The sequence below is a fragment of the Diospyros lotus genome, chromosome 4 (assembly GCF_014633365.1).
Source record: "Diospyros lotus cultivar Yz01 chromosome 4, ASM1463336v1, whole genome shotgun sequence".
NCBI classification, from domain to species: Eukaryota; Viridiplantae; Streptophyta; class Magnoliopsida; order Ericales; family Ebenaceae; genus Diospyros; species Diospyros lotus.
In genome coordinates, this window is record NC_068341.1 from 4,182,114 (window position 1) to 4,201,832 (window position 19,719).

The following is a 19,719-nucleotide window of genomic DNA, read 5'->3' on the forward strand; positions in this document are numbered from 1 at the left end:
AACCACTAATCACCCACCATATGGGGGTTTGATTAGGATCGGATATGGGTTAAGATCGGCCAAGCATGGCCGTGATTTGACAGAAAATGGCGAGACATGGCCATAGTCGCATGAAATCATCATGATTTGAGGCCATTAAATGGTTGTAAGGATGATAGAGGCGTCGATTTGACCAAGTATGGCTCAATTGGGCTTCGAAAACGGGTATAAATAGATGTTCGAATGTGGCCTAATGCGTCAAAAATTTTACTTCGGATTTCTCACGTTTGAGAGCGAATTAGAGGTCTGGGATAAGGGGCTTTTATTCTCCATGTATTGAGAATTATTTCTAGAGAATTTCGTGAAGTTTCATTGAGGTTTGAAGGTGTTTCGAAACTCGCTAAAAAACGTAAAGTTTCGTCGGAGCCAGACTGTAAATCGACCATTCGAGCTATTTTCGGCCATACGAGGGTGCCATTGTGATCATCTTCAGGAGAGCTTCAAGGTGGTGTCATCGGATCAGCCATTGGAGCAGGTCATCGATCGCCATCGCCAGAGAAGATGACCCAAGGTAATTTTTGTATTTTTTAAATGCAAAAAATATAAAAAAATTAGAGAAAAAATAGAATTAAAGGAAATAAAATTTTGAAAAAATATTCAGAAATTCAAGAGAAATGAGTAGTTTATTTTGATGGATTTTTATCTTGAAAATTTCTTGAGGAGATAATTATTTTGTATTTTTTAAAGGAAAGGTAAATGAAAAATAAATATGAGGGATTTTATAAAATTCTGAGAAAATTCCAAAAGGATAAGGAATTTATTTTATGAGTTTTGTGATTTTTCTTGGAGAAGATTCGAAGGAAATCAAAGAGAAATAAATGTTCTCAAAGAAAAGTAATTGTGGAAATTTGAGAAAATAGGAGAAAAATCTAGAAATTTTCCAGAAAAATTTCAGAGGCTTATAAATATTGTTTTATTAATTCTTGTGGAGAAAAAATTGAAAAAAAAATGATTAAAGAGGTATTTATTTGGAATTATCGAGAGAAAATTAGAAAGAAATTAGAGAAAATTGAGAAAATAGATATTGATTTTCCTTTGAATACATATGATATCTAGGGTATCGTTGAGGCTCGAAGTTGAGCTATAGAGGGCCTGGCACGAGAATCGAGGTCAGGGCACACATTTCGAGGAATCTTGAACTTAGCCCCAAGGTGAGTGGTTCTACCAGAAAAACTTGTTTATGACATGTGAATGGTATACTATGAGTTATTCAATCCAATTCTTGTGCATATTCTTATTACTTTTGATCACTTTTGATTTATCGTGAGCGATTGGTTTCGTGCGATGATTCGTCTAAACGATTATTTACACATGCATTGAATTTCGTACGATAAATTCCATACATTGAAATGTTGATTTTATGTTATGCATGTTATGATTTTCGGCATTGGCATGTTATGTGTTGTCCATGTGGGACGTGGGTTGTTAACCTGTGACGTGGCCCTTGAGTGACAGCACTCGGGATGCGTGTCGAGGATTAATGCTTTGTGACCCACTTGAGATGAGGTTGAAACGGACTTTACCCTACGGTACTCAAGTGGCGGGGCTGAGAGTGGACACCACACAAGATTCCTTTGAGCAATAGCATTAATACCGAGGTGTCGTTGATTCCGGGGATAATGCTGATGTGATACTCTTGGGGTTAGGGTTGCGTTGGGATTTGGAATGCTTTTGAGTAAAAGCATAATGCCTAACAATGACAATGGGGTGATTCGCGGGTTCATATGTCGAGATTGTCCCTCTTAAGCATAATTGTGTTTGCCAATAGGTCGATATAGTCGCGTCGCCTTTAGAGAGATTGCATTTTCCCTGGTTAAGGCTAAGTGTTATGTGGGATTCTCTTAGGCTGGGTATGTTAGGATTTGTCGATTTTATATATGATTTTGCATATCTTCATGAAAATGTTTTGAACTCTCACTTAGATGATTCAGCATCTAATTTGAACTATGTCCCTGAAATATTCAAACGTTCCAGGTGAAAGCAATGGCACCAAGGGAAAGAAAGTCGTCAAGATGTAGCTGCTATGTTTAGTTTCCGTAGGTTTTTGTCTATGATTACGATGTTCAGAGGTTATGTAATATTTTGATATTCTCATGTGAAACATCGATTTGGTTATTTAACTGTAAAAGGAATTTGTCGATTATATATCATTGAGGTTTTGATCTTGCTTCCACCGATGTGATTGATAATACATGTCTTAGTCTATTAATTTTTATTTTGATATGCTGAGAAGGTACAATCGGGATTGTCGGGAAATGATTATGATGAAGGTATATATATCGAGAGGCTTATGTTGTGTGTATGATGTTGAAAAAAAAATATTCCCGAAATCTCGAGGTAATACGCGTTCTGGGAAAACGGGGCGTTACACATGCCTAGGGCACGCTTATCCCTCCTTAGCCTTGTCTGCTCTCTCTCTCTCTCTCTCTCTCTCTCTCTCTCTCTCCTTCATTTGTCCGAATTTTGGAGCATTTAAAGTTTTAGGGCATGATATAAAAGGGAAGAGGAAGAAAAACGCCTAGGGTTTTGCATTACAATTGTTGCTAAGTCTTCTCTCTCAGCTATTGTGTTTTTCTTCTCATTCCAAAGCCCTTTGAGATCCCTTCCTTCCTTGCTCCCGTTACTCCATTGTTTGATTATTGCTAGTGTAGTAATACCAATCCAATAAAGAGTCTATTGGACTTAGGATTTTTGTTTTGAATCTAATTCCAACTTAATCACCTACAATAGGCTTGTTTAGCAAATAGGTTCTCTTATAGGTCTCTACCACTTTTCGAAATGTGGATCAACTAGGGTCCTTATAGTTTTAAGGTTTGGACTAGTAATTTGACTTGTTAGTTAGAGTAGTGTGTGACTACTTGGTGGAGCCATTCAAGAGCTATCAATAAGCAAAGGTTGCCAGCACAAGAGGAATTCATATTTTACTTCGAAATTGAACTTCCGATGCTGTATATTGCTAAACCCCCATGGTTTGTTTTTTGGTTTCATTGCATATGATTGCCTATACCGAGTCTTGCAAAGTGATCTTGAACTTTATTCCTTTATGTTCTGTTATGAGTATTTCTCGCACCACTTCTTATGGGCTAGACACGACCCAGCAAACCGGCACAATCACCAGAAACCTAATAAGCCCAAAGCCGAATTCATCAGAACAAGATCACACCCCGTTGAGGCCCGAGCTCAGACTGCGGAACCAAGTGAGCTCCAGCGAAGCTCCCAGGCCAACTAAGCGAGCTCCCAGAAATGCTTCCAGCTCGCTGGCCTAACCGTTCAGTTTGCACAACAACATTACTGCTGAATAACCGGAGGCAGGGACCCATCTACTTTATCTAAAGCAAATCGGATCCCTGGTATTGCAGAACTCACTCCCAATTTTATGGAATCGAGAAGGACATCTTGTTTCCATGATGTCATCCTTTCATTTTTGGATCTTATGCAATTGTAAACTCCCTTCACTATAAATAGGGGTCCAAATACCATTGTAAAAGAGAGGGAGAATAACCTTAATAACATACGGTTACTCTGTTGGAATACACAGAGAACAGTCGTGAAGTAGGTATTATTATGGCCAAACCACGTAAAAACTCCCTTGCGTACTGTCTGATTTATCATTCGTCTTTGCATTTGTTCCTCCTCTTTGCATTTGTGTGCTAATTTCTTTATTGCGGACCTATAAATCATGCTTGACTGATTCTGAACGTCAACACGTTCATATTCACATTTTTCAAAAATATTTTAAAAATGGTAAAATATTTACATTGATACACCAAATGTTGGTGTTCCCATTCATTCACATGTTTGAGGCATTTGAGTTATAGCCTTGCAACACTTCATTATTTCTTATTTTGATTTTTTTTCTCGGTTCATGTAGTTCTCGTGTTTGCGAGGTATGCCCCTGCTTATTCTTGTAGACACTTTGCATTTTTTCTTGTTTAATGAATTTTTTTAAAATAATTAATATTTTATCAATTTTATTTGTATTATTCAGCAACATGTCCATTTTAATCTTTTTATTAGGTCTTGATAGTTTATTAGCCTTAAAAAAAATATAACTATATAAATAATAGATTAAAACATATTTATCCAAACACATTATCAATTTAAACGTTAGCTACCTTTAAAGCTTTATACAACTTTTAAGGTAGTGTTTGTTAACCAATATATAGATCGAAAAAAATGAGATATGAAAACCATTCCAATAAAAGTATTTTTCATTATATTTGTTAAATTTATCTGTTGACCATTGGAAAAAAAAAAAAGTCACGTGACTTCTTATATGACATTTTCAAAATATGTTTATCTGGAAATGCTCATCTCTCCCTCCCTTCAGATAAGCATATCTTAGACTTTATATATAAGAAAAAATGACACATATGTTCTCTAATGTATTTCAAAAAATTTAACAAACAGATTAATACAAATATTGTAATACGTCACAACCTTATCTTGACCATTCCATATCTTGTTCTGAAAAATATTACAATCTTATCTTGATATAATTTTATTCTACTCATTTTAACAAATGATACATAAGTAAAAAGCCTTAAAAGTCATCTTAAAAAAGGTAAGCCAAACAATCTCCATATATATTTAGATAGTATTTGTCAATTAAGATATAAACCTGAGAAAATGAGATATAGAAAAAATTCTAAACAAAAGTATTTTTTTATTATATTTGTTAAATTTATGTAGTGATCCTTAAAAAAAATCACATAATTTTTTATCTGACATTTTCTGAATATGCTTGTTGTGTCTTCCCCCAGTAGATATATAAGCATATCTTGAACCTTACAAACAAGAAAAAATAACATATATATCCTTTAGTGCATTTCAAATAATTTAATAAAAATTTTAAAATATTTTTTAATTTTATCTTAATCATTTTATATCTTAATTTAAAAAATATTTTAATTTTATTTTCATACAATCGTATCCTTAACTATTTTAATAAAGTTTACAAACCTTATCTCAATAACTATTTTAATAAAGTTTACAAACCTTATCTTAAGGATTGAGAGAGAGAGAGAGAGAGAGAGAGAGGTTGTTTGACTTTGTAGTCGTCGGGGAAGAACAAAGAACCGTCAACTAGCTTAGACGTGCAAAAATCGCAACGGTGGTCCCACAGCCCCACACACACCCCATCTGTTTCGTGCCCCGTGCGTTCCCTTTTCTACCCTTCTACTTCTATATGTACCGCTCTAACCCAGATTAGCTCCTTTCATCACTCATCACTTCCTTCTCCGTCTTTCTCATCCTCACATCCATAATAGAGTATAGCACCAGCATCTCTCTCTCTCTCTCTCTCTCTGGTTAGTTATATATATCCATGGCGGGGGGAGGAATAGTGGCTCCGGCTGCCGGAGGGACGCAGTTCGAGGCCAAGATCACGCCCATCGTCATCATCTCCTGAATCATGGCCTCCACCGGCGGCCTCATGTTTGGTTACGACATCGGCGTTACAGGTTACTCTTCATTCATATTCTTGAGGTCTTAAATTAATGTTTAATTTAATCTGTATATGTTTATGATCAACTAGTCTTAATTTCTTCTTGATCATTCAATTCTTTCTCCTCCATTTCATGCCCGTGAGCATTGATCGGCCTGTAATACGATCACCTTTGCTTCTTGCATTTCTTCTTCTTGATCATTGATTGCTTCACAGTTCATACTATGATTTAGGTAAAAAGAGGAGGAGCACGTATAAAATATTATACATACATATATATTTATTTATTTATTTATTTTGTAAATATTTTAAAAAATAAGAATAATGAAATCATACTAAAAAGATCCACATCAACGGTTTAGGAGTAGGAGATGCCGGTCCTCTCTGTCTCTGCAACAGTGTAACCAACAGCCAATGGATTGCAAGCGTGTAAAATACCAAAAATGTCACTTAAAACTTCGTCCCAAATATGAGGGGTCATTTTCGCTGTTTTCTTTTTCTCGGAGGAGTGTGGAGCCGGGTCCTTGTTGTTCAGTTGGTGTTTATTAATAACCATTTAACTATGCATAATTATTTTTCCTTTCAGACAATTAAAAACAACCCGGCCCATATAATATGTTTCCTTTTCCTTTTTAAATTAATTTATTTAATTGATTACTTAATCAATTTTCTTTTACAATATTATATTTATTAATTAAAATATAAATTAAAAAAAATGAGATATAAAAAATATTTCGAACAAAAGTATTTTCTATTATATTTATTAAATTTATCTAAAAAAAATTATGTAATTTTTTATTTTAAATTTTTTAAATAAATTTATCTGTCTCTCATTCAATAAGTTCTTTTGAATTTTATAAATAAATTATTTTGATATAATTTTATCTTACTCATTTTAATAAATACTAGTTAATTGGATAATACTACGATAGAAAACAGAAATTTTGGTAATGTTTTTGTAATAAGTTTTTGTTTGTAATTTGTGTCAAGACAGGTGGTGTTACTTCAATGGGACCTTTCTTGAAAAAGTTCTTCCCGGTGGTTTACAGAAACACCATAGAGGAGCATCCGATCAGCAACTACTGCAAATATGACAATCAAGGCCTGCAACTGTTCACGTCGTCTCTGTTTTTAGCCGGTTTGACCGCAACCTTCTTCGCCTCCTACACCACCAGGAGGCTCGGCCGGCGGATCACTATGCTCATCGCCGGCTTCTTCTTCCTCGTCGGTGTGGTGTTCAATGTTGCCGCTCAGGACCTTGCCATGCTCATTATTGGACGCATCTTGCTCGGTTGTGGCGTCGGATTTGCTAATCAGGTTCTTTACATACCACTCTTATTTTAGTCTTCATTTTTTGATGAGATTTTTTTTTTTGGGGGGGGCATAAAGTATAAATATGTCCTCAAGCTCTTTTTGTATAGTCATTTGGCCCTCTTAAGAACATATTATGCCCTCAACTTTCAATTCTATTATAATCACACATAATCTCTCAAATGGGTGTGCATCAGATACACGTGCTGACAAGGAGGTGGGTTGCCAACGAGGGAGGGGGAGGAAACAAAGGTCGCCAATGAGAAAGAGAGGGGAAAAAGAGATCAAATGTGGGAGGACGATGATTAACTGATGGAGCTTCCTCACGCCGACAACCTATTGCCTCTCTCACCTTAGCCAACTGACCCATCGGCCGATCGACCCACCCCTTAGTCGATCAACCCATCAATCACTGTTTTTGTCTTGGCCTAACAACCCATTGAGCAATGAGGAACCTCTATTGATCATCGATGCAAGGAAGCTCTGTCAGTCGGTCATTGTCTTCCAACCTTTGATCTATGTTTCCTTCCCTTTTGCTGGTTGATAACCTTTGTTTCTTCTCCTCTCCCTTACTCGCGACCCACTGAAGATGTGCGTGTATCTTACTCATGGGTAGATCCAAAGGGCAGCTGAAGCCTAGTGCCCACATGTTCCTTGAATCTACCCTTTCTAGCCCACCATTTCGAACTCTTCACCCTCTGCCCACCCCATGCAACCCATTACCCACCTATTTCTTGGATCCACCCATGATCTCACGCGCACTTATTTGAGAGATGAGGTGTGTGATTGTAGCAAAATTAAAAATTCAAAGGCATGATAGGTTCACTTTCAACTTTGGGGGGAGAGGAAGGGCATATTTCTGCCTTATGCCCTTTTTTTTATCCACTTACAACACAAATGGTATTTATATAAGACAAGTTTCATATTACACACCAAATCTTCACGTTATAAATAGCAATATTAGATGACGTCTGAAAATGATTAGAGAGAGTGATAGAGATACGGGTATTAAGAAGTTCAAAACATGTGAATCAGACCCTTTGGGAACAAAACAAAAGAAGAAAAAGCTTAAAGTAATGGGTTCTCACCACACTTTTTGGATGGTGCCTGGAAAGCTCCTTAAAATCCCAATTTCCATTCAGCGTCCCTCCATGAAGTGTTCGCCTCTGCCCTGATTCTAGGGTTAATGATCAATGTGTTGGAAAAAAAAATAGATGAAAAATAAAAGATCCAATCACACTCAAACACAAGAGATTTTTAAGTAAAAAATCCTAAAAGAAAAAAATCACAATCGTTAGGATGACAAAAAAAAAAATATCACTATATTGTAAAGTTTATAACTACAAAGTTTAACATTCTCTCTCTAAACAAAAATCTCATTTATCCCTAATTCCTAACTTTTACTGATCTCTCACAAGTGATTTTTATACTTTAAATAACAAGTCAAGTATCCTATTTATAAATTAGTTTTCTTATTCACCAAGATTAAGGTTTTTTTGCCTAATAACAATTAATAACTAACTAGTAACTAGGATTACACACTAAATAAGAAACTAATATTATAAATAGAAAATAATCTTCAAGATTAATTAGGATTTCTTGTTGAAAATTCCAACAAACCACCACATTAGCGAGAATTCTTAAAAACATTTGCCCATTCTTCGACAACGATCACGACTATCTATTATCAATAATCACCATGATTTCAATCATCAAGATCATTGTACCCCACCATAAAAGGTACAACCATTTAAACACATGTCGCCCTAAGATTTTCACATTACAATGTCAAAAAATACCTTGTTGAAAAACTATGGTACAACTCCCATGATTGACTCCCCTAAGAGCTCTTCAGCCATCAACATCTTTTCTACCACACACCTTGCATCACCATCAAACCAATGCCCGTGTGCAAACTTGTGGTCCCTCTAAAAGTATCACATCCTCTTTCATGGCAACTTTAGTGGTCTAGCAACATGCCACGACAATGTATATGCCATCTTTTTAGAGAAAATCTTCACCTTCCACAATATTGAGAGACGAACTTCCAGTGTCACAATCTTTGGAGCCCTTTGTCAGACTTGCTCCATTAGCAAGATAATCCCTTTTCACATGACTAGATTGTTTGCACTTCCAGCAAATCACTTTCTTCTTGGAGTTCTCCTTCCAATTTTTGACAAGTGCTAAATCCTCAGAAATTTTATCTTCACTTCTCAGCCTTATTTCCTAAAAATTTAATTTATTTGCCACCTCCTCAAAACTTATAGTTGGACCACTATGCATCAAGATAGGCTTCATGCGTGCATAGAAAGATGGAAATGACCAAATGACTTTCAACGCTTTGTCCTCGTCTTCTATTTTAACTCCAATTGATTCTAGTTCAGCAACAATTCCATTGAGCACCCCCAGATGATAAGAAATTTTCATACCTTCAGTCATCTACAATTTGTGAAATTGCTCTTTCAAATAAAATCAATTGTAGACGCTTTTTGCTTGATACAATTCTTCAAGCCTCTCCCAAAGTTCCTTCGCACCAGATATTCCTTGAACATTTGCATGAACATTCTTGGCTAGGCATAATCGAATTGTACTTGCAGTTTTCAAATCAAGTTCCTCCTAATCATCATCGCTCATCACGGATTTTCCAGAACTAGCACCAGTCGTTTCTTTACCAGATTTTTTAGAGCCTTCAGGAATTGGTTTGTCCTTCAACACCTTGTCTAACCCGTATTGGATCAAGATGTCCTTAACTTGTATTTGCCACAAGCTAAAATTGATTTTCCCATTGAACTTTTCACAACCAAACTTCATCATGCTTAATATATCTTTTGCTTGCTAAGTGATTGATAATCAAAACTCTGATACCACTTATTGGAAAAAAAAATTAAATGAAAAATAAAAGATTCAATCACTCAAACACAATAGATTTTACGTGAAAACCCCTAAAAAGAAAAAATCAAGGCCGTCAAGATGACAGAAAAAAATATTACGATGTAGTAAAATTTATAACTATAAAATTTAATATTCTCTCTAAGCGTAAGTTCCAATTACACTCAATTCTTAGTTTCACTAGTCTTTCACAAGTAATTTTTACACTTTGAATAATAAGTCAATTATCTTATTTATAGACTACTTTCCTTATTCACCAACTTTAAGATTTTCTTATCTAATAACAATTAATAACAAAGTAATAAATAAAATTATATATTAAATACAAAATTAATATTAAAAATAAAAAATAATCTTCTTCAAAACTAATTAAAATTTTTGGCTCAAAATCCAAACACAATGACTTTGAATTTTGTGATACTGCACCTTTTGTTTGAAAAATCCAATATCTCTAGAGCATAAGTCGAGTGATCGAATAAGCGATATGTTGAGTTTATACTGATGAGTCATAAGTTCGATCTTCATCTTAAATAGTGAGATAAAATCTCATATTTATGATTTATCTATCTACTATAATTGAGGACACGAGTAATCAAAGTTGCACAAAAATAATAATCTCAAGACCACTTTGATGATTTTATTTTTTTCCCGTCCTCCACTTATCTATGTGCTGTCCCAATCTCGTACGAATTTTTTTCTCACTTGTAAAAAATCTCTGTCCATGTCTTGTTCAACCAATTACTTTGCCCAATATAATTGAATTTACGCTTTTCTTAACTGATTACTCGATTGGACAGCATTTGACCAATATTGATTTTCACAAGAGTGCTGGCAGATTCGGATGTAATAAGTAAACCTTTTTCCCAAGGGCTAGACAGATAAGTTGACTGAGTAATGCTACTTGTAGAGAAGGGCTTAGAAAAAGGCTTACCGAAATATTTAATTTTATTTTTAATTTTATTTTTTCAGCTTTTATCTTCACCAATTTTCTCTCTCTCTCTCTCCCCCATTTTCGATCTCTCTCCCTCCCTCTTTCACTATCTCTCCCAGACTCCCTCTCTCAAACCCATTTTCTCTCTCTCAAACCTGTCGCCACCAACCGTCCCCCCTCCCTCGCCTTGCCACTGCCGTCGCGCCCCCCACAGCCGCGAGCATCGCCGGCTGTCACCCCTCTTGCCCCGCCACCGCCAGCCCCCCCTCGTTCGCACCACCGGCACAGACAACCATCGCCCCCCACCACAGTTGCCCCCCCCCCCACCCACCAGCCCCTCCGACCAACCGTCGCGGTCCCCAGGTTGCCCCCCATTGTCGTTTGCCCCCCGCCCATGCGTGGTAATGTGATGTGATAGCGGCTGTTGATGTTCTTTACCAGATGGATGATAAAAGGACTGAAGTCTAGTGTTGCTATTTATGATTGTATTATAGGTTGTTTAGGAAGGCAAAAGAAAATATTTCAAGCTGAATATATGTTTAATCACATACTCGAGTTTGGTACTGACCTTGACGAGATAATTTATGTAACCATTATCAATGGCTACTTCAAGAATGGAAGAGCTATTCGAGCCCGCCAACTATTTGATAATATGGTAGAATGTGGCATCTAGCTGAGTTTTCATTCTTACACTACACTTATAAGTGGGTTAATCTGCTCACTTATATCACATTATTCAGTGGTATTTGCATAACTATTAGATGCATCAATTCAAGCTGGCATCTCGCACATTAAAATGGTGGAATAGGGGAGGGAACTGTTGTTCCATTTGCTGCATCAAAAAAGTTTGGTGCCAGGGAAACATATTCTCAAAATTTTTCTGAGATCTTTCGAGGAAATAAAATTGATTGCATTAAAGTTGAAGAATAAAATTGAAGGAACTAGATTTGTCCCAAACTTGTACTTGTGTAATTGTATGATTTCTGGACTTTGTTGGATAAATGAGATGCATGATGCTTATTATTATCTTGAATTAATGCAAAGTAAGGGCTTTTCCCTTCCAAGGTTTCTTATGAACATTTACTGGGTAGCCTTTGTGCCAATCATTCAAGTATTCATGCTTTGAGAATAACAAAGAATGAAACACGCAGAAATAACAACACTAGACTTCAGTCCTCTTATCATTCATCTGGTGAGGGGCGACGGTTGTTTGTGTCGGTGGTGCGAACGACGGGGGGCTGGCGGCGACGAGGCGAGGGGGGTGACAGTCGGCGGTGGTCGCAGCTGTGGGGGGCGCGACGATAGTGATGGGGCAAGGGAGGGGGGACAGTCGGCGGCGACGGGTTTGAGAGAGAGAGAAAAAATGGGTTTGAGATAGAGAGTCTGGGAGAGATAGTGAAATAGGGAGGGAGGGAGACCGAAAATGGGGAGAGAGAGAGAGAAAAAATGGGTGAAGACAAAAGTTGAAAAAATAAATTAAAAATAAAATTAAATATTTCAGTAAGTCTTTCTCTTATCCTTTCTCTACAAGTAGCATTATTCTAAGTTGACAGATAAATTTATAGAATGAGGGTCTAATTGACAGATAAGTTTACAGAACGAAAATTAAAAAATTAAAATATTTTCACTCATATTGTATTAAAAAAAGTGCAATGTAATGTAGACGATGATATTTTAATCTTTTTATCTTCATTCTGTAAGCTTGTCTATCAACTTGTTTGACTTTTAAAAAATTTTCTTTTTCCCAACCTTTCTAGGAAATGGGGCTGATATTACCCTTTTAATAAAAGCAGTTTATATCTTATGAAAATTGACAAAAATATTATTAAGATTAACGTTTTCTCTCTTAATTTTATTAGGGTGAAAAAGATTAACAAAAAAGGATCACTTATGTCTGCTTCTTATCATTTTGACCAATTATTTAATTGATGCCTTTTCTTGTTCGTGGAAGCTTTGTGTGTGTGTTAATTAAAATAAATTAGGTTGCGTTCTCTTTACTGTTTTTAAGTCATTTTAGTTTTTAATTTTTTAAAATAATAAAAACGCGTTCTCTTTGTCGTTTTTAAAAATATATTTTTGAAAATAAAAAAAAAATTATGAAGAAAACTCAAAGCAACAAAAAGTTATTTTGAGTGTTTTCATCCAAAATAAACTCAAAATTCAAAATATATTTATTTATTTATTTATTCATATTTTATTATTGTAATGGGAAAAAATATTATAAAATTTATTAACTTTAAAATGTATATATATTTTTAATAATATATTAACATTAAATATTTATAATTTACTTAATAATCAAATTTTTTGAATAAAATATCATTAAAAAAATATTTTCAAAATTTCAAAGAGAAGGTATTTTCTAATTTTTTATTTTGAAAAATAGTTTTTCAAAATAACAAAGAGAACGCGTTTTCAATTTTCTAAAAATAAACTACTAAAACAGAAAATTAAAAATAAATTCAAAACTCAAAACTAAAAATTAAAAAACAAAGAGAATACACCCTTAGCTTCCAAAGAGCTTCAATAACTAAAAAAAATGAATTAATAATAAAAAATTCCGCTTCCAGTTAGAGCGCCACGTTGTTAGAACATATATAAAATCCTATTTGGTGGTATGCATATTTGATGGCATAACGTGTTTGTTTTTATAACTTTTATTTATATTATTTAGTAATATATTTTTTTTAATTTTTTTTTGGTTAAGTTTTGATATCTTATCAAAATTTTTAAATCAAACACATGATTATATAAATGATTGTTTAAAATATATTTATCTAGACATATTATCAACTTAAATGTTAATTAATTTTAAAATTTATACAATTTTAAATAAAAAAAACTTGAAAGCCTCTTAAAAAAGTCTAAGCCAAACACCTTCAAAAGTTATAAATTTGCTTCAATCTTTTTCAGGCAGTTCCATTGTTCCTATTTTGAGATAGCACCTGCAAGAATACGTGGGGGACTCAACATGCAGTTCCAACTCGACGTGACCATTGGTATTCTCTTTGCCAATCTGGTCAATTACGGCACTTCAAAGTAAGTTATCCTTTTCGCCAACCTCTCGTTCCCTCCCATTTTATATATCTCTCTTTTAAACACTATACATTATAAAATGAGAGGAAACCAACAAAGTTTTGTCCAAATTTTGGGTCTTCTTGACTCGTCTTTGGGGGATAGACGTGACGATTGAACTTCAATGCCTCAAAATTCTAGGAATCCCGGTCCACCCACTAAAATTTTACATCAAAACAAATTAACAAATTTATGCTGATGGATATAAATTATGATAGTAATCGCAATATAATTTTATACAATTTGATTGGCCGAAATAACTAATCCCAATATAATTTGTTAAAGTAAAGACAGAATGAGCATTTTTTCCAATCAATTTAACATTTCTATTGATTAAATAAAGAATTAATCTACTTTATCAGACAAAGTTATCAAGGGACTTACCGAAAGGTGTCAAAAAAATCAAAATACCCTTGTCCAATTGCAAATTTTCAAAAGTTGCCACTGCCTTACTCACTGCTCTCTCATCTCTCCATGATCGCCGATGCAACCACCGATCGCCGTTGCCTTCCCCTTATCGCCTCACTGCCATCACCTAGTTGCCTCTCCTCGTCGTCTCTCCAACTGCTACTATGGCGATGCAATGGTGGTTGGAGAGGCGATGACGACGAGGCGAAAAGGAGAAGGCAACGGCAGTCGATGGTTGCATTGGCAACTATAGACAGAGGAGAGAACAGCAGGCAAGGTAGTGGCAACTTTTGAAAAATTTGCAATTGGGGGCGAAGATATTTTAGTCTTTTTGAAAAAATTGCAATGGGGCAAAGTAGCACTACTCTTAAGTCAATTCAAGTATCATTGTTGGTTAACCAACTAGTTCAATTAGAAGAATACAAGTGGTTGGGTCACAATAGCTGAGATTCGCACCAGTAGATTGTGGGTTCGATTCTTTGTCTTGCGCAGTGAGGTAAAAGCTTCACCTACTATTTATTTCCGATACCAAAATTGAGGGCACGAACAACAGAGGACCATACAAGGACAGTAATCCCAAAAATAGAAGGGCGCCTAAAAACCCATGTGAAAGTGGTTGATCCACAATGTTTTGAGATCGTTTGCCTTGCAAACTGTTTTGGTCAGTATACCAAAAATAAAGTGTTCTTGTCAGGGCTACCACTTGAGAGTGCAATTTTGTGCACCCCATTTAACAGTGGGTAAAGTTACCCACCGTTAAATTAAATAGGGAGAGAGAAAGGCAAATGGAATTGCGCATGGCTCAATGTAAGTTGACCCATTTCTTTCCTTCTCACTCTCTCTCTTCTCACTCTCGCTCCACCTCCAGCCACCCCTCCTCCACCAGTAATGTCTCTCCACCTCCGGTGTGTCGTCCACCTCCTACCGTCATCGGAAAACAACCCTTCACCTTCGACGTCCCCTCCACCAGCAGCTACTCTCTCTCTTTCTCTCTCCAAACTCTGCTTCACAAATACCAAACAAACATATATCCTCTTCTTGATAGTTCCCATCCATTTTCATCTTCTTTCTTCTTCCAAAGCTCCATTCTTCTTCCATGGCCTTCGTCTTGTTCTCCGCACCCACCTTCTAGGGTCTCAAACCCCTCAACAAACCCACTGACTCCTACTTCTTCCCCTCACTACCCTCCTTTGTTAAAATCAAGCCACCAGTATGTGGTAGAGCTGGGGCGACGACAAGAAAACGAAGCTGAACTCGTCGCTGGTGATAAGCTTGAGCATAGGGTTGTCGTTGTTCCTGGGGAGGTTTATGTTCTTCAACTTCCAGAGGAAGAACGTGGCAAAGCAAGGGCTAACGGAGTAGAACAGCATGACCCACTTCGTGGCCGACGACAGCAGGGCCAAAGAGTACATGAGCCTACTCAAGTCCAACGATCCCATCGGATTCAACATTGTCGACTTCTTCGTCTGGGGCTCCATCGGCCACATCGTCGCCTACTACATTCTTGCCACCTCTAGCAATGGCTACGACCCCAAGTTCTTCGGTTAAAATATATAAATTTAATTGCTTTAATTTATTGATATTGCCTAATTAGTTTCAAATACTGATCAGAATCATCATCTAATGAATATATATATATATATATATTTGTTGTTCGCATGTGATATCTACTCCTGTTTGATTTGCTTCAGTTAACAATTTTAAATGAAAAATGTTATTTGTACAAACAATTGAGTTATCAAGAATATGACTTAAGGTGTCAAATGACAAAAATACTCTCATCCAATTTGCAAATTCACCACCCTTTCCCTTTGCTGCCTTCTCTCTCTTTTACCATAGTCATCTCTAGCAAGCTCCACCCCGTCTCGTCGTTACTGCTGCATCCTCTTGTTGCCTTACTACAGCACCTCTCACGATCACCGCTACATCTTGTCATCGTCCCGCTGTAGCGCCTCGTGCAATCACCGCTACATCCTGTCATTACCTCGCACTAATTGTCGCTGCACCATCTCATTGCATGAAGCCCGATCAAGCTTCATCTGGATGGTGATAAAGTCCGATTCAGTCATTAGGCCTATCATCCCATTGGTACAAGTAGCACTAAAAGTAGCTGGTTTTAAAGTTTTTATTTTCTTATTTCTTATTGTAGAGTAAAAATTAACAAAAATTAGTTCATGGAGTTAATTAGGAAACCTATAATTAATGAATAATCCCATTACAGCACCTCATACGATCACCGCTGCATCCTGTCGTCGCCCCACTGCAGCGCCTCGTGTGATCGCCACTACATCCTGTCATTACCTCGCGTTAACCGCCGCTGCACCATCTTGTTGCATGAAGCCCGGTCAAGCTTCATCTGGATGGTGATAAAGTCTGATTCAGTCATCAGACCTATCATCTCGTCAGTACAAGTAGCACTAAAAGCAGCTGGTTTTAAAGTTTTTATATTTTTATTTCTTATTGTGGAGTAAAAATTAACAAAAATTAGTTCATGGAGTTAATTAGGAAACCTATAATTAATGAATAATCCCATTTTGATAATTGAATATGAAAGCTCCAAATCTGTCCCTTTTCTCTCTTCCCTAGGGTTATAAATGAGTTGAACTGTTCACAAGCAGCTCGATGTTCAACTCGACAACACATCATTTGACTTTGTTCTTTAAGGTAAACGAGTTGAGTTTGAAGCTAACATTGAATCTTAATTTATTAATGAATTGAGTTTGAACTCAGTAAAACTCAACTTATTAAAGTTTGTGAACTTATTCAATTATAATCTCGTGAACATGTTTGATAAAAAAATTACGAATAACTCGTTTATAAATATATTAATAAATTTATTTATAATTTTATAAATATAGTATTTAACATAAAATTATTATAATAATAACGTTAAATTCAATATTTTTAAATTTATTATATATATTAATTTAATTATTTGACATAATATAATATACATATATATAACAAAACAAAAAAATTAATTTAGCTTTAGCCAAACATACCCATATAAATAGTTGTATTCTGGAAGCTGTGTGCGTGCAAGTTGAAAGGGAAGACATCATCAACCTTAGCCCCTCCGCCTCAAGTTCGTGACTGTCGTAGCAAGCTCTTATGTTATACTGAATCACCGTTAGCTGCTACTATCCCCGTTATTACACACCCTATTCACTTGTGGAGGAGGGGTCACCAGAGGTGGAGGGAGAGTGAGAGAGAGTGTGTGTTGTGTGAGAGAGAGTGAGAGGAGAAAGAAATGAGTCAACTTATATTGGGCTGCACGCAATCCCATTTGCCTCTCTCTCTTTTTGTGTGTTTAATTTAACGGTTACCCACCGTTAAATGGGTGCACAAGATTGCACTCACCGCTTGGTGGCAAAGATATCATTATATAAAAAATGGTTTTTGGTCGAGCAATTATAAGGTGACTTAAAACTACTAATTAGTTTTGACAGGATAAGCTAAACTAGTCGGCAGGGATTTTAAACTTCTTTGCTTTTTGCTGAGTGGGGCTTTTAGGCTTTGATAGTGTAAAATTTGTACTGATCATCAACGTGTTTAATTTCCTTGCAGGATCGAAGCAGGATGGGGCTGGAGGCTGTCACTAGGGTTGGCTGGTGTCCCGGCCGGCCTCCTAACCCTTGGGGCCCTCTTCGTGGTGGATACCCCCAACAGCCTGATCGAGCGCGGCCGCCTGGAAGAAGGCAAGTCTGTTCTCAGGAGGATCCGAGGCACTGACAAGATTGAACCCGAGTTCCAGGAGCTTCTCGAGGCCAGCCGCATTGCCAAACAAGTCAAGCACCCCTTCCGCAGCCTCCTCAAGAGGAGGAACCGCCCTCAGCTCATCATTGCCGTCTTCTTACGGTAAATTCATACAGCCGGCCCATATAGTACGATCTTATTTAATTAATTTATTGTTTGTTGTTGTAAATTTTACTTAAAAGGACTTGCGATGCAATTAACAATGGTTTTTCTACTACAGTTCTTCCAGCAATTCACTGGCATCAATGCAATCATGTTCTACGCCCCAGTGCTCTTCAGCACACTGGGATTCAAGGACGATGCCTCCCTCTACTCAGCGGTCATAACCGGCGCAGTGAACGTGATCTCCACCGTGGTCTCTATCTACTCCGTCGACAAACTGGGCCGCCGGGTTCTCCTCCTGTAAGCCGGCGTCCAGATGATCCTCTCCCAAACGGTGATCGCCGTAATTCTGGGCATCAAGGTCAAGGACCACTCCAGCAGCCTCAACGAAGGCTACGCCATCCTGGTGGTGATCATGGTGTGCACATTCGTGTCGGCCTTTGCCTGGTCCTGGGGGCCTCTGGGATGGCTGATCCCGAGCGAGACCTTCCCGCTGGAAACCCGGTCGGCGGGGCAGAGCGTCGCGGTCTGCGTGAACCTGCTCTTCACGTTTGTGATGGCTCAGGCCTTCCTCTCAATGCTGTGCCACTTCAAGTACGGCATCTTCCTGTTCTTCTCTGCGTGGGTGGTGATAATGTCGGTCTTCGTGCTGTTTCTGGTGCCGGAGACGAAGAACGTGCCGATAGAGGAGATGACGGAGAGAGTGTGGAAGCAGCACTGGCTGTGGAAGAGGTTCATGGACGATGAGGGAGAGGCTGCCGGGGATATGGATGACAATAAAATTGGTCGCACCAATGGGTTTGATCCCGCTTCCAGTTGTAAAAACTGATTATTTGGATCCATCTTTTTCGGCTAAACCTGGAATAAAGTGAATTAGTGAAAGTTAGATTAAACAAATCAATTGATACACCACGGTTTCACGTTAATTACCACTTATATCTCTGTACATATATATATATATATATCAGTATATCGAATTTTTGGCTCTTTTTAGTGCATTCATTGTTCTGGAAAATAAAATACACAAAAGAAGACTACAACAAGATAAAAATCATTTTATTAAGGCATTATTGAATAACTGCTAAGACTCTTGACCTTGGCTACAATATTTCCTTGAAGCATACATATCAACATTCTAAATTCTTTTGTGGGCGGTAGGACTTCGAGCAATGAAACATGCTTCTTGGAAAAGCTTTTATTCTTTTATATATTGCTCTTCTCGCCTTGAATTATGCACTTAGTCTCGAGGGTAGTTAATCTATTCTTCCCTTCGGGCTTCTTTGTCCACAAACTCTACTAGTTCCCCTTCCCTAATCAAAGTCTCTATTTGATTCATTAACTCTTGGCATTTGTCAATGGAGTGACCATGAGTACTATGGAATTGGCAAAAGACATCCATTTTTCTCCTTATAGGCTTGTTAGTCTTCTTCAGGAATTTAATAAGGCTTAATCCTTTAATAGCTGTTAGAATATTGGAAGGCGACTCTATGAATGGGGTATATTCCTTGAATTAGAGTTAGGGAGTATCATTATATCTTTTGGCTTTTTCTTTTTTGTGACTTGCCCTATCATCAGAGTCTTTTCCTTTTCTTTTTTTATCTCTATCTTTGTTTCCTTTGACTATTCGCATTACTTCAGCTTGTAATATATACTTGTTGACTCGAGCAAACAAGTCGGCCAACGATACAGGCTAATCCAAGACTAGGGATTCTTACAGTGGTACTGATGTCATTTACAAGTTTGTACTTCCAATGTTGTGTTT

At 36.9% G+C, this 19,719-nt stretch overlaps 1 pseudogene; it reads left to right on the top strand.

The window, feature by feature from the left end:
• The first annotated feature begins 5,216 nt into the window (after positions 1-5,216).
• On the top strand, positions 5,217-18,963 carry LOC127800471 (sugar transport protein 13-like; annotated as a pseudogene).
• The last annotated feature ends 756 nt before the right edge of the window (positions 18,964-19,719 follow it).